Source organism: Nyctereutes procyonoides, unplaced genomic scaffold, assembly GCF_905146905.1.
Source record: "Nyctereutes procyonoides isolate TBG_1078 unplaced genomic scaffold, NYPRO_anot_genome, whole genome shotgun sequence".
Taxonomy (NCBI): domain Eukaryota; kingdom Metazoa; phylum Chordata; class Mammalia; order Carnivora; family Canidae; genus Nyctereutes; species Nyctereutes procyonoides.
In genome coordinates this window covers 26476263-26488502 of record NW_026575125.1, presented here as the reverse complement: position 1 = coordinate 26488502, position 12240 = coordinate 26476263, and the positions used below count along the sequence as shown (strand labels likewise).

Sequence of the window (12240 nt, the reverse complement as noted above, 5' to 3'; positions counted from 1 at the left end):
TAGCCCAAGGCGTCAAGAGCTGTGAATCTAGACAGTGCGGTATGTCGGAGAAGTGGTGCCCTGGGGGAGTATGTCCCCTCAAGATGAAAAAGCAAAATACCATTCATCCGCTGCTTTCTGCTGCCACTGCCCCCCGTCTAGCTCTTAAAACCTGTGGCCATGCTTCTTATCCGGTTGGCTTCTCTTTACTACTTTTCTCACCCTTCCAGTATATCCTCCATACCGACTTGAATTGTATATCTTTCCAGAACCAAGACCCTTCATGTCATTCTTCCTTCATTGTGTTTCTGCATCTAGAAAAAAAAAATCCAGCTTTTCAGAAACTGGATTTTTCTGGCAAACCCAGGAATCCTAAAACTGTTCAGAATTTTCTCTTGATTTTCTTTTATGACATTATCTTCCTCTGTACCTGTGTTCCAGCCATGCTGCTGTAGCAACTGTTTCTGAATACATCCTGCTCTCATCCACTTTCTGGGTCAAGCTCAAGCTTGCGTCTCAGACTACCTGCTAACCCCCATCCCTCCCATATCTGATGAAAGAGTCCTACCCATCCTCTGTGACCTTCTTCAAAATAATCTTCTCCATAGAGCTCTGGCAGGTCCCTGCATTTGGAAGTAATCAATCTTTTGCCTATATTCTCTGAATACTGTGAACCTTTTTCAGAGAACTCCCTGACAGTTTGCCTTTTTATCAGTTATCCCAGAGCCTCCCTCTAACAAGACAGTGAATGCCTTTGGGGCAAGGACTGTGTCTTAATCCTCATAATCGTCCCCTAGAGTTCCTAGCACAGTGTGAATACTTAGGGGATAATCAGGAAATGTTTGGTAAAAACCTAACTTTAAGAATACAGCAAGGATGTCACATGAGTACCATCTAGGAGGTAATACTGAACATTTTTTTGGTTTTAATGGTAATACTATTTTTGGCTTTATTTGTAAAACTGGCACTGAATGGTAGATAAAACATTTCTTTCCATTTTATTGAGGTTCCTCCTTAGTATCCATCTATATTAAACCTATAGTTATCTTAGGGGTCAAAGTCAAATAAGAAGAGAATGTTGGCATTGGCATTATAAGTAGAATTTGATGTTATCCAGGAGTAAAAATGTTTTTGTACTATAGGATTGTTGCCCGTTGTGCAATGTATCTCTCTGTGTCATTGGTAAGAGTTTTGTTTGTTGTTAGCACACTTTCCTTCTGTACCACGAAGACCAGTCCAAAGGGTGTTGATAAAGAGTACTGATAACCATCATTTATCTATCATTTCATCACTTCCAGAGCACTTTAATGTATTTTGAGTCATTTAATCTCCCTTAAAGCTCTGTAAAGAAGATGGATGGAGAAATGCTGGTTCATAGAGGTTCAAATGGCTTGACCCAGATTTCTCAATGAGCCAATGGCAGAACCAACTTCAAGTCCAGATTTTCTGACTTGAAATAGCTAACTCTTGCACCAAAGCATAAAAAAGAGTCATTGTATGTAAACAAAACTTACATAGAATTGTGACATAGTCCCTAGAATGTACCTTGACTTGAAGCAGTATTACGTTTTTTAAGCTTTTTTTAAAATTTAAGTAATCTCTACACCCACCATGGGGCTCAAACCCATGACCCCAAGATCAAGAGTTGCATGTTCCTCTGAGCCAGGAGCCCTGTGGTAGTATTATTAAGGACTATGCATGAATAAGCTAACTCAGTTACTTGTGGTACAGTGATAACCACTTTCTCCTGAAGGATATCCAAGACCATTCCCCAAGAATGGGATGGTTTATTCTGTAGAAGAAAGAAAAAAAAGAAATTTACACCAGGGCTCCTTACAGCTCCTGAAGAATGATGTTGAAGAATCTGATGTTGATGCAAGTCTTTCTGGAAGTCCTCTTGACCTTCAAGTAAAGGTCAGGATGAGCCTTCTTTCTTCTTCTCTTCACTATATCTCATTTTCCCTTCCTACCCTATTCCAAAGAAATGTCTCCAGAGAGCCCCCCTCCCGAAAGTACACTGTCTGGTTTCCTTTGCTCTGTTCTCTCTTGTCTTCTTATAGTTCTGCCCAAAGCTTCAGAGCCATAGTTTTGCCTTCATGATCCCTGAGTTGAGAGATGCTTAAGGGGCTTTCATTCACCGTTTCCTGTCCTTCCTCTGAAAGAATCCAGGGGCTCAGTAGATGTCCTCCCTCAGGGCCTGCCAAGCTGACTGCATTTCCTGAGTCAAACTGGGCTATGTAATTAGACGAATACAAGTATACTTTTAGAAAAAATGAGAATAGATATTAGAGAGCGAGTGCACGTGCGCATGCGTGCACACACACGTAGCACAAGCTGGAGAAGGGGCAGAGGGAGAGGGAGAGAGACAAGCAGAGTCCCCACTGAGCACTGAGCCCCCACACCCATGGCCCTGAGATCATGACCTGAGTCGAAATCAAGAGTCAGATGTTCAACCTACTGAACTACTCAGGGTCTCTGGGGAATGGATATTCAAAATTGAGATTGTCCCATGTCCTTCGGACATATACTTACCATATCTACATGTATTTTGTATTCCTTTATTCTGTAGTTAGGACTTACCTCCAAATGACAGAGCAAGGAAAGAGGCTTGGAGGGACACCTGGGTGGCTCAGCAGTTAAATGTCTACCTTCGGCTCAGAGCATGATCCCAGGTCCAAGGATCGAGTCCTACATTGGGCTCCCTGTGAGGAACCTACTTCTCCCTCTATGTCTCTGCCTCTCTCTGTGTGTCTCTCATGAATAAACAAACAAATAATCTTTAAAAAAATAGGCTTGGAGACCCCCCTTCCTGAAGAGATATGTTCTTGATTTCTGTTCATCTTCATGACTGCTCCCCCACGATCCCCTTGGAGAGAAAGAGAATAGCTAATGTAGAAGTGTCTCCCGGGTGTGTTACCTCGGTCTTTAGGATTCCATTTCTCCCAGATGTTGGACATAGCATTCAATAAGTATTTGTTGAATGAATGAATGAATGAATGAATGAAATGAAGCTGAATTTATTTTAAGTGTAGCATTCACGCATGTACTTTTGACTAAAATTATCTTTAAAACCTAATTTTATAGAGCAACGCCTTTTAAAAGCTGTTCTTCTGCTTGCTTTTCAAAATACTTCCCTTCTCCAAACTTCCTTGATTAGCACCAGGCATTGCTTTGTCATAAATTTAGAATGTTAAACATTCATTTTCTGAATCCTAGGCCATGTATGTTTTGCCCAGTGGCATTCTCTTGATTGTTGGTGACTACCACAAATATAAATTGAAAGCTCTGAGCAAAAGCTAAATCTGACTCTGAATTTTCTCACTAGCATCTCATAAATTTGGGTGACTAGTGACTTACACCATCTTTAATGTTTCACTTCTGCATACTGTCTCATCCTCATTCTGCAGATAATTCAGATTCACTGTCAACCGATTGAGGCCAGTTGGATATTGAGAATTTGATCCATTGTGTGTCTTTAGCATTGCAAGCTCACAGTTGGCTTTTTTCCTGCACAGACTCAAAAGCCTTCAATCTCCTGACTAAACGCAGTAGTGTCAGATTCCAACATATTTTTCTCTGCACTGTCTAAATGAAGTAAGACTTGCCCTGAAATTTTAGATGTGACCCTCTCAATGAAAAGGCAACCTTTATGGGAGACCAAAACTCATTGTCATCCTGTTGCCTGCATAGCAAATTGATTAGATTATTCTCGGGTCTAAAAGGAGGGTAAATACGAACCTGATTTACTGTGAGGGCTGAAGTGAATTCAGGTTGTCAGTAGATGTTATATGGCAGCAGGGAACTGTGGGAATTCCTAGTACCTACTCTGTATCTTTCATATGTCTTGTTGGGCGACTGGACACTGTGCAGTCTAAATTTGAGTTTTCCTTGCTCCTTTTCTTTCCTCCAGTGATTATGCCAGATTATAAACGTTATTGTCACAGAAATTCTAGATTGGTCACTTAGGCAACAGTTGAGCTAGCTGGGAATCATGATCCTGTTGCTTTACTGTGTGAATGATGGAATGACCTTGGGCCCAGGGCTGGCCATTTTCTGCATTGTCTCCGAGGTCTTGATTCCATAATCCTTCCTTAGGCTTTTGCCGGGAAGGGTGTGGTGCCACCTCACCTAGCATGGGGAGCTACTCAGGCAGAAGCCTGGTTGGTACTGTTAGATCTACACTTACCTCCGTGGCTCAGGCAGCTGTGTGGAGGGTGACCCTGAAAAGAACTATACTGGAAGAAGGAATTGAAATTGGGAAGTGGCATGGAAACCCATGAAAGAGATCACCGGGGCCTAAAGGAAGGTAACAGAAATGGGGAGGACAGGCTAAATTTGAGTGGTATTTCTGGGCAGGAGCAGAGCTGTTTGACTTGGGGGTTCCATGGATCTGAGGAGGGAGGGAAGGAATGAGTCCCAGTTGTGGAGGGGATGTGTGGCGAGATGATGGTTGTTTGCATCTTGGACTGGCAATTCGGGAAGAGAAGCAGGTCCCTTCTTTATCTATATTTTTAAAACAAATGTAAGTTTATAGTATTTACAGTATTTATAGACATCCTTCCTCAAGGGTGGAGTAGCTGGAAGCCGGTGAATGGGGGGTGGGAGAAGTTGAGTCTAAGGCCTGGTGACACACCCACGGGTAAATGTCTGACAGCCAGAGTAGAACTGTGAAGCTTCCAAAGATACTAGACCTAGGAGCCACCAGCTCCCAAGGAGCAGTTGAAACTAAAAGACTGAACTTACCTACCCAGGCAGTGTGTAGCAGAAGAACATGGGGCTTGGTAGAAGTCTGGAAGATTTGAACATTACAATGTCTGTTTAACTACCTTTCTAAAAATAGGTCATCATGCACATTACATGGAATCCAAATGGTTCCAAAAGGCAGATGGAGAAAATGGAGTCCTTCTCCAGCCTTCTTCCCTAACTGTAGTGTTTTCAGCTCCAAGGGCTACCACCCATATTGGGTTCTTAGGTATCCTTTCATAAATAATCTCTACACGTGTAAATCTTTGCAAATAAATTTGTGCTTCTTGGGATTTTTTTAAGGTTTTATTTATTTATTCATGAAAGACACGGAGAGAGAGGAAGAGACATAGGCAGAGGGAGAAGCAGGCTCCCTGCAGGGAGCCCGATGCGAGACTCCATCCAAGGACCCCAGGATCACAACCTGAGCCGAAGGCAGACACTCAACCGCTGAGCCACCCAGGCGTCCTAGGATTATTTCATACAGTAGCATGTGGGGTTCACCCTATCTTCTTACTCAAAGATCCCTAATAGCTTACATGCTGGAGGAATATTCCAGAAGGAGAGAGGAGGAGAACTTGGGGATGATGGGAGCATTGGCCCAAAGGAGGCAGGAGGGAGAGCGGTTATGGGTACAAGAGGAGGTATGGCTCTGGATGGGAGAAGGGCCGCCTCTGAAGACAGTGTGGGAGATGCAGAACAGAGGATATGGCATGGGGGCCGGGAGCATCACGGAGTGTTACATGTCCCACAGACCTCACCGGTGATTAGTGGGGACAGTGATTCTCCTAGTTGGTCTGCACATTTCTTTTAAGCTGGACTAGAGGGAAAAGAGGAGTAGGATGTGAGGAATTTCATGAAACTAGGCCTTCCTGTCACTTGGCAACATGTGCCCCCAAAACAAAGGGCTGCAGAGCTTTATGAGATAAAGGGAACTAGTTTTCCTTCATAAATCGGACACCCAAGGTCTTTTTTTGGCAAGGGAAGCCATCCTAGGAGAGATGCTTTAGCAAGAGAAGCTTTAGGGCAGACACACTGAATTTAAATAAGGTGGGCAGGAGTCAGCCCACTTGGCTCTCCTCAGGCAGGTAATGGGCTCGTGGGCTGGAGTCCCCATGATTCAGAGGCTCAGTCTCAGACTAACCAGTCCAGTAACTAAATTTCCTTCAGTTTATCTGGAGTTAATCAAATCGAAGCCTGAGGGGACCGATTCATCCCATCCAGTTGCTGGAAGGGGATGGATAACCCAGAAGGACAATTTACTGCTCCCTTGAATCTAATTCTCTTTTTAGCGGTCTCGTTATACTACATGTATTAACGTTGCCTTAAACCTTTTTGGGGAACGGCACGGCGTTTGAGTATAAATACTTCCTCTGTTTAAATGGGGAGTATGTGTTTTTTAGAGACTGGAATTGTCCCCCCATTCCAGGTCCTCCATATCACAAACAGGTATCTTGAAAATCAGAATAAAAATCACACTGCTGAGGCGCCTGGGTGGCTCAGTGATTGAGCATCTCCCTTCAGCCCAGGGTGTGATCCTGGGTCCTGGGATCGAGTCCCACCATCGGGCTCCCCACAGGGAGCCTGCTTCTCCCTCTGCCTGTGTCTCTGCCTCTCTCTGTGTGTCTCTCACGAATAAAATCTTTTTTTAAAAATCACACTGCTGTCTAGTGAGCTTAGATTGTTGGCACAGGAAATTGGATAGTTTCGAAGGACTATTAGAAAAACCCAAGTACGCTTCTGCCGATCAGAATATTCAGGATTTCTGGGAGCTGCTGCCCTCTCCTTGAACAGCCTGTGTAAAGGTGAAGCTCTTCTAATCCAGGATCCCTTGTTAGGTCCTTCGCTGAAGACCCTTAGCCTCCTTTTGACTTGTGTTACCATCCCGCTGGGCTGCAGGAGAACTGTGCTCGTCACTTTCTTTAGTTACTTTCCGGGCCCAAGGAGATCATTCCAATGCAGTTCAACAGAGACGGTGAACGCTTAATGTGTTTTTCAAAGTGCCAGTGCTACAGAGATGAATAAGCCTTGGTTCTCACCTTCATGGAGCTCAGCATTGAAGAAAAGGCATTAAAATGCAAACAATTAATTATAAACAGTCATAACCCATCGTGACAAACACTCTGGGGGGCACAGAGGCAAAGGATTAATTCTGTCAGGTGGGACCGGAGAGGCTTTCACCAAGGGAGTTGAAGCTAGACTGCAGAGGTCTTTTCCAGGCTGACTTTTCCAGGGGAGAGGCTGAACCTTCCAGACTGATGGGACAGAGAGTAATTTACCGCCATAGCATGGAATGGGGAGAATGGTAGAGTAGTGGAACCATAGGTGGAGACCACGGTGCAAAGGACTGTCTATGTCCTATTAAGTAGTTTGGATTTTATCCTGTAAGCAGTTGAACACTGAAGGTTTTTTGAGAAGAGGCAGAGGGAGCTAAAGCCATAGAGATTGGTAGAAAAATCGTGGAAACAGTTCGCTGAAAGATGGCCAGGTTCTGAGCTAAGGGTGTCGCAAGCAAGTGAAGAAGGGATGGGGACATGCAAAGGTCACTGAATGAATGAGGCCAGGGGAAGATGGAATAAGGAAAAATTGGATGATAGGAAAATTTTTAACTAGGGAATGGGGAAGTGATCATTCAAAAGCAAACCAGACAATGTCCTACATACAGGAAAAGCTACTGATTGGCAAAGGTCAGTGCATAGGGAAAAGGAACTGCATCTGGGGGCCAGGGAGTTCTATTTGTCCCAAGAGACTCAAGGGGCAATTTGCTATACTAATATTATGTACTCACTTTCCAAAAAAGGATTTGAAAAAAAGTGTAGAAAGAAGATTCCCACGGTTTAAATCGTAAAGCAGTGAACATAGTAGGGATTAGCATAGTTGATATAAATGAGATTCAGATTTGGTCCCAGCTTCCCTGCCCCCAGTTGGGATATGAGGAAACATAATTTGTTGATCTCTTAATGTTGGATGAAAGAAGCATGCACCTGCCTAAGGAAACACGGTTTTCCTGGCTCTAAATAGTAACAAAAATAAAAAATGACTGTCGTTTAAGCACCATGTCCTTGCTGTGGATGGGAACTCTTATGAGTATGTAGAAGTTCTTATCTAATCCTTACAGTGACCCTATGAAGGAGAAGTTGTCTTCCAAATAAAGATTTTGTGGCACCAAGTATGAAGGACATGTCACACAGCTAGCAAGGAATGGGGCTTGGATTCAAACTCGGGTGGTCCTGGACTCTTAAACAGTGTTAACACTTGATGTGATCATTAGCTAGTGTCCTTTTATAACAGAGACTGAAGGAAGTTGTATGTGGTGGCTTCTAGTCCCTTTGATAATTGTGAAAAGCTTAACATTAAAGGCCAAAGAGCTGATGGTATTTCTCCATGGAAGTTCTCTGTTGCCTAAAATGTGTCCTGCAGAATACCTCTAAGAAGCTCTTTAAAAAGTAGTTCCAAGGACAGACAAGGTCTACAAACACTTGTTTTGGAAAGTCATGATTAATTAACCTTTGCATTGAGGAGTCTAGAAGTAAAGAAACAGGATTAGCTTTGTTTAACCCAATGTTGCTTACACAGACTTGACCTTAGCCCAACTGTAATGTTCTATGGAACACACTTTGTTTTGGGTAGGAAATGCAGATCTGTATTAAATTTTGAAAACCAGTCAAGGAGACAGCACAGTTCGCTCTCTCCTGTGGTAGGTGAGAAGCCCAGCTACTGTTTTCTGGGGGACATTAGAGGAAGTAGCTCTAACAGGTGTCTCTGCAGATGAAGCCTGGATTTTTCTCACAGTAGTTATTTTTGATTTGCTCTAGCAGTGAAGCCCTATAAATGCAGAAACTAAAATGATTTAGTCTGGAAGATCCAAAGATAGGTATTAAGTCATCTCTCATGGCCATAGAAAATTCTTTCTGCTCTATTTATGGAACATCCCAGTGAGTAACCCTGGCTTTCTAATCACACCACACATAAGAACTTCCACCAATAACTTGACAAAATTAACCTGATATATGGAGTTCTTAACTGATTGAATCTTGAAAGATGTCCACCAAAGATAGCCACTTCTACCTCTATCACCATTACTGTGGAACCTTTTTTTTAATCAGTTAGATGCAAAGGCCAGTTGTTACTTGAGACCTCTCCTGGATTGTGATATATATAAATGTGTATGATCAATTCATAGAAAGATATTTCTTCCTCTTTACCTTATAACAGGAATGCAGGTGTAGCATTCATCTCAACAACAGATTAAGGTATAAATTTAAAAGATGTGTAGCTACTCTGTGGTCCTGTGGAATGCTACTTGAGGAAGCAGATTCCTTTTCTGGCACTGAAATGGTAGAGCGTAAATGATCAATATATCAACATTTGTGGCTTAGCAAGTTACACTTCATGGACCCCATGGCTAATGGAGACATACAGGAGACTATCAAAAAGATAGGTCTGAAGTTTAAAAGAGAAGTCTGGACGGAGGAATAATGGGTTTGGAGGTGTGTAGATGGTGGGCCTAAGGGATGCGGAGGCCTCAGGAGAGGTTAGGGACCTCCTAGGAAGAAAATATACATGAAAAGACGATGAAAGACTTCATGGTGTAGTTGACTGTAATGGGTATGCCCAAGGTAGAAATAGTTTCCTGGTGTGTATTACTTAGGTAAGTGGATGGCTTCTGCAGATGACTCAACATACCCTTCATTTCCCCCATTTTTTTAAACTATCTTAAAAACTAAAGCTGACCCTTTGTTTGTATCTTGCAATTCTGGGTTACTTATGGTACCACTCTGACTACTAACTAACTATAGGTCATAAATAAATTCCTATGATCCTTTTCCTATAATTTCCTATTAAATTAAAGTGATTATTTCAAAGATAGAAATAATTTGTGTTTTTTGCTTTAGCAATGTACATAATTCCCAGTCCTCTGGCATTAGGGTAAGGCCCATCATCATGGTGGCACAAGGTAGTATCCCTACACACCAGAAGGTGAACTCTAGAAGAGTGAAGGACAGTGTCTCATAAATCTTGGTAGTGCTGAGTGTACAAATAAATGTTGATTAAATGAATGGATGAATACCCTCTGTAATTTTCCTGTGCCCAGATGGATATTTTTGGTTGATTTTTAGCTGACTTTCTTGCTTTTCTCATTTCTTAGGTTCTTCTTTCCCCGGATTCTTTCTCATACTTACTGAGGTTGTTCGATCATTTTCCACTAGAGTAAAAACATCTATGTTGTGTAGGTTGACCCAGACTTGAGCATTTTCTGGGCTTATTAAAATTCATCATTCAAAAGTAATGAGAAATATCTGCATAGATAATTCTCCAGGCATGTATATACCCTTTTCCTTTTATATATACATGGGTTAAACTCAAATCCTCCACCATATGAGAGAGCATAAGAAAATTAGTCTTTACTAGGGAAATATCTTGTGTGCTATGAGAAGGAGGATTTTGAATCTAGAACTTAATTTTGATTATGAGGTTTACTGAGATACAACTCACCCATTTAACTGTATAATTCACTGGTTATTAGTATAGAATTGTGCAACCATCATCACAGTCAATTTTAGAACAATTTCCTCACCCCAAAAAGAAACCCCTTACCCATTTTTAGTCACTGTCCATTTTTCCCAAAAGAACTTTGCTCCAGCCCTAGCTGGCCACTGATCTGTTTTCTATTTCTGTGGATATGTGTCATATGAATGGAATCATACCATATGTGGTCTTGTATAGGTGGTTTCTTTCATGTAGCATATTTAAAGAGACATATATGTTGTAGCAGGTATTCATTCTTTATTACTGAATGATATTCCATCACATGAATATGCCACAATTTTCTCAGTAGTCAGCAGGTGATGGGCATTGGGTTGTTGCCACTTAGTACCTATTATGGATAAGGCTCCCCTGAACATTCATGTACAAGTGCTGGGATGTATTTTAAAGAAATGATTCTGTGGTTTCTGTCATTGTAACAGAGGAGGCCAGAAGATCAGATATGGCAAGAGTGTACAGCAGTGTGTGCCAACAAGTGAAAAATAGGCCATCAAGATGAATTTACTGGGAGAATTTAAGACTGAGTCTAACTACTCATGAGGGACTCAAGCTGGGACACACAAAGCTTAAAATTATGATTCTCCTAGCGACTGTTACAGCTTTTTGCTGACCACAGACAATGAAAGTTTGATATTTTACTGTATTTGTCTGAAAATTGAAACCTACTTCTCCCAGTGGTACTCTTCCTGGGGACTAGATTCCTCACTTCTAAAGCCTCTCCAATCCTACTGTGCTTTTTGAATGGTGAAGAGTAGCCACTGTCATTTTAGTTTTGGGTTTTGTATGTCTGCCTTATTTCCAGCTGTACAGTCAGGATTTTTTAATGAATTCTTTTCTTCTTTCATTGAACTTTTGATTAATATATTTATTCTACAGACAGTAGGGTGTTGGTCCCTGATCAGGAATTTGTGAAAAATATCTGTCATTGAAGATAAAAAAACTAAAGCCAATTGATATTGTCATGTTCTGTCTATTAGAACTCAAGTAAGGTCTCCACTGATGTGTCAAGGGCATATCCCAAAAATAGAGTACATCTAGATACATTAACTCTGTAGACTTGGTCTGAATATTTTATTACCACAATAATCAATGGCCATAATTTGGTAGTTTTAAGGAGATCTCATCCTAATGATCTTAGCTCAGTGCTTTCATTTTGCCTAGGTGTTCAGCTATGATACATTTGACTAGAGCACACATGGAAAAGACAAAATTCCAAATTCTGGAGTTACTACAGTAATGACAGGGGGAGTTAGAACTGATGTGTATATAAAGAGAGGATAAATACTGAAGAATCCATTTTGAAGCACTCTATGTGTGTATTTTCTGCCAAGTTCAGTAGGTTGATTGCTATCATTTCAGATAACTTAAGTACTTTTTTTTTTGGTAGGAAGCTTTTATCCCACCCGAGTTCCAAATCTAAAAAGTACAGAATGTAGAAAGAAAGAAGTAATAATGATGAACACTTAGAATGCACTGGCCATGGTTCTAAGAAAGTTGCATTTATAGAATGTAGACCATATACTGGCTCATTAATCCTCCTGATGAAATGAGTGCTTAAGTCAGTGGCCTAGCTTCAGCACATGGCAAAGCCTAGTTGTGAATCAAGGTCTTCCTGACTCCAAAACCATGCTCTCAAACCATGTTCTAGTTTCCTCCCCAGCCATTGGTGGTAAAAGGCACCAAAAAGGCAATGCGTTCAAAAAAAACAAATCTTACTTTTCTTTACGTGCTTCAACATCTCTTTTAAAATGCAGAAGTCACTGGAAGAAATGGTACATTATTATAAAATCCCAGTAAGGTTTAATAGACTTATATAACACCTTTCTGCTGAGTAAATTTCAGTAGGAAAGGCATTGGAATTGAGAGCTCTGAATACATGAAAGGGTGATAGTGTTAAGAGAGAAATATTAGAAATAAGAACCTGAGGGTGGGGGGCAGGGAGCAGAGGGGGGTTCCTGCCATTTTTACTGT

The 12240-nt window shown here is 41.5% G+C and overlaps 1 protein-coding gene across 12 annotated transcripts in view; it reads left to right on the top strand.

Moving 5' to 3' along the window:
* Nucleotides 1-12240, top strand: part of DMD (dystrophin) — a 2039779-nt gene that overhangs the window by 1983828 nt on the left and 43711 nt on the right. The window lies entirely within an intron of this gene.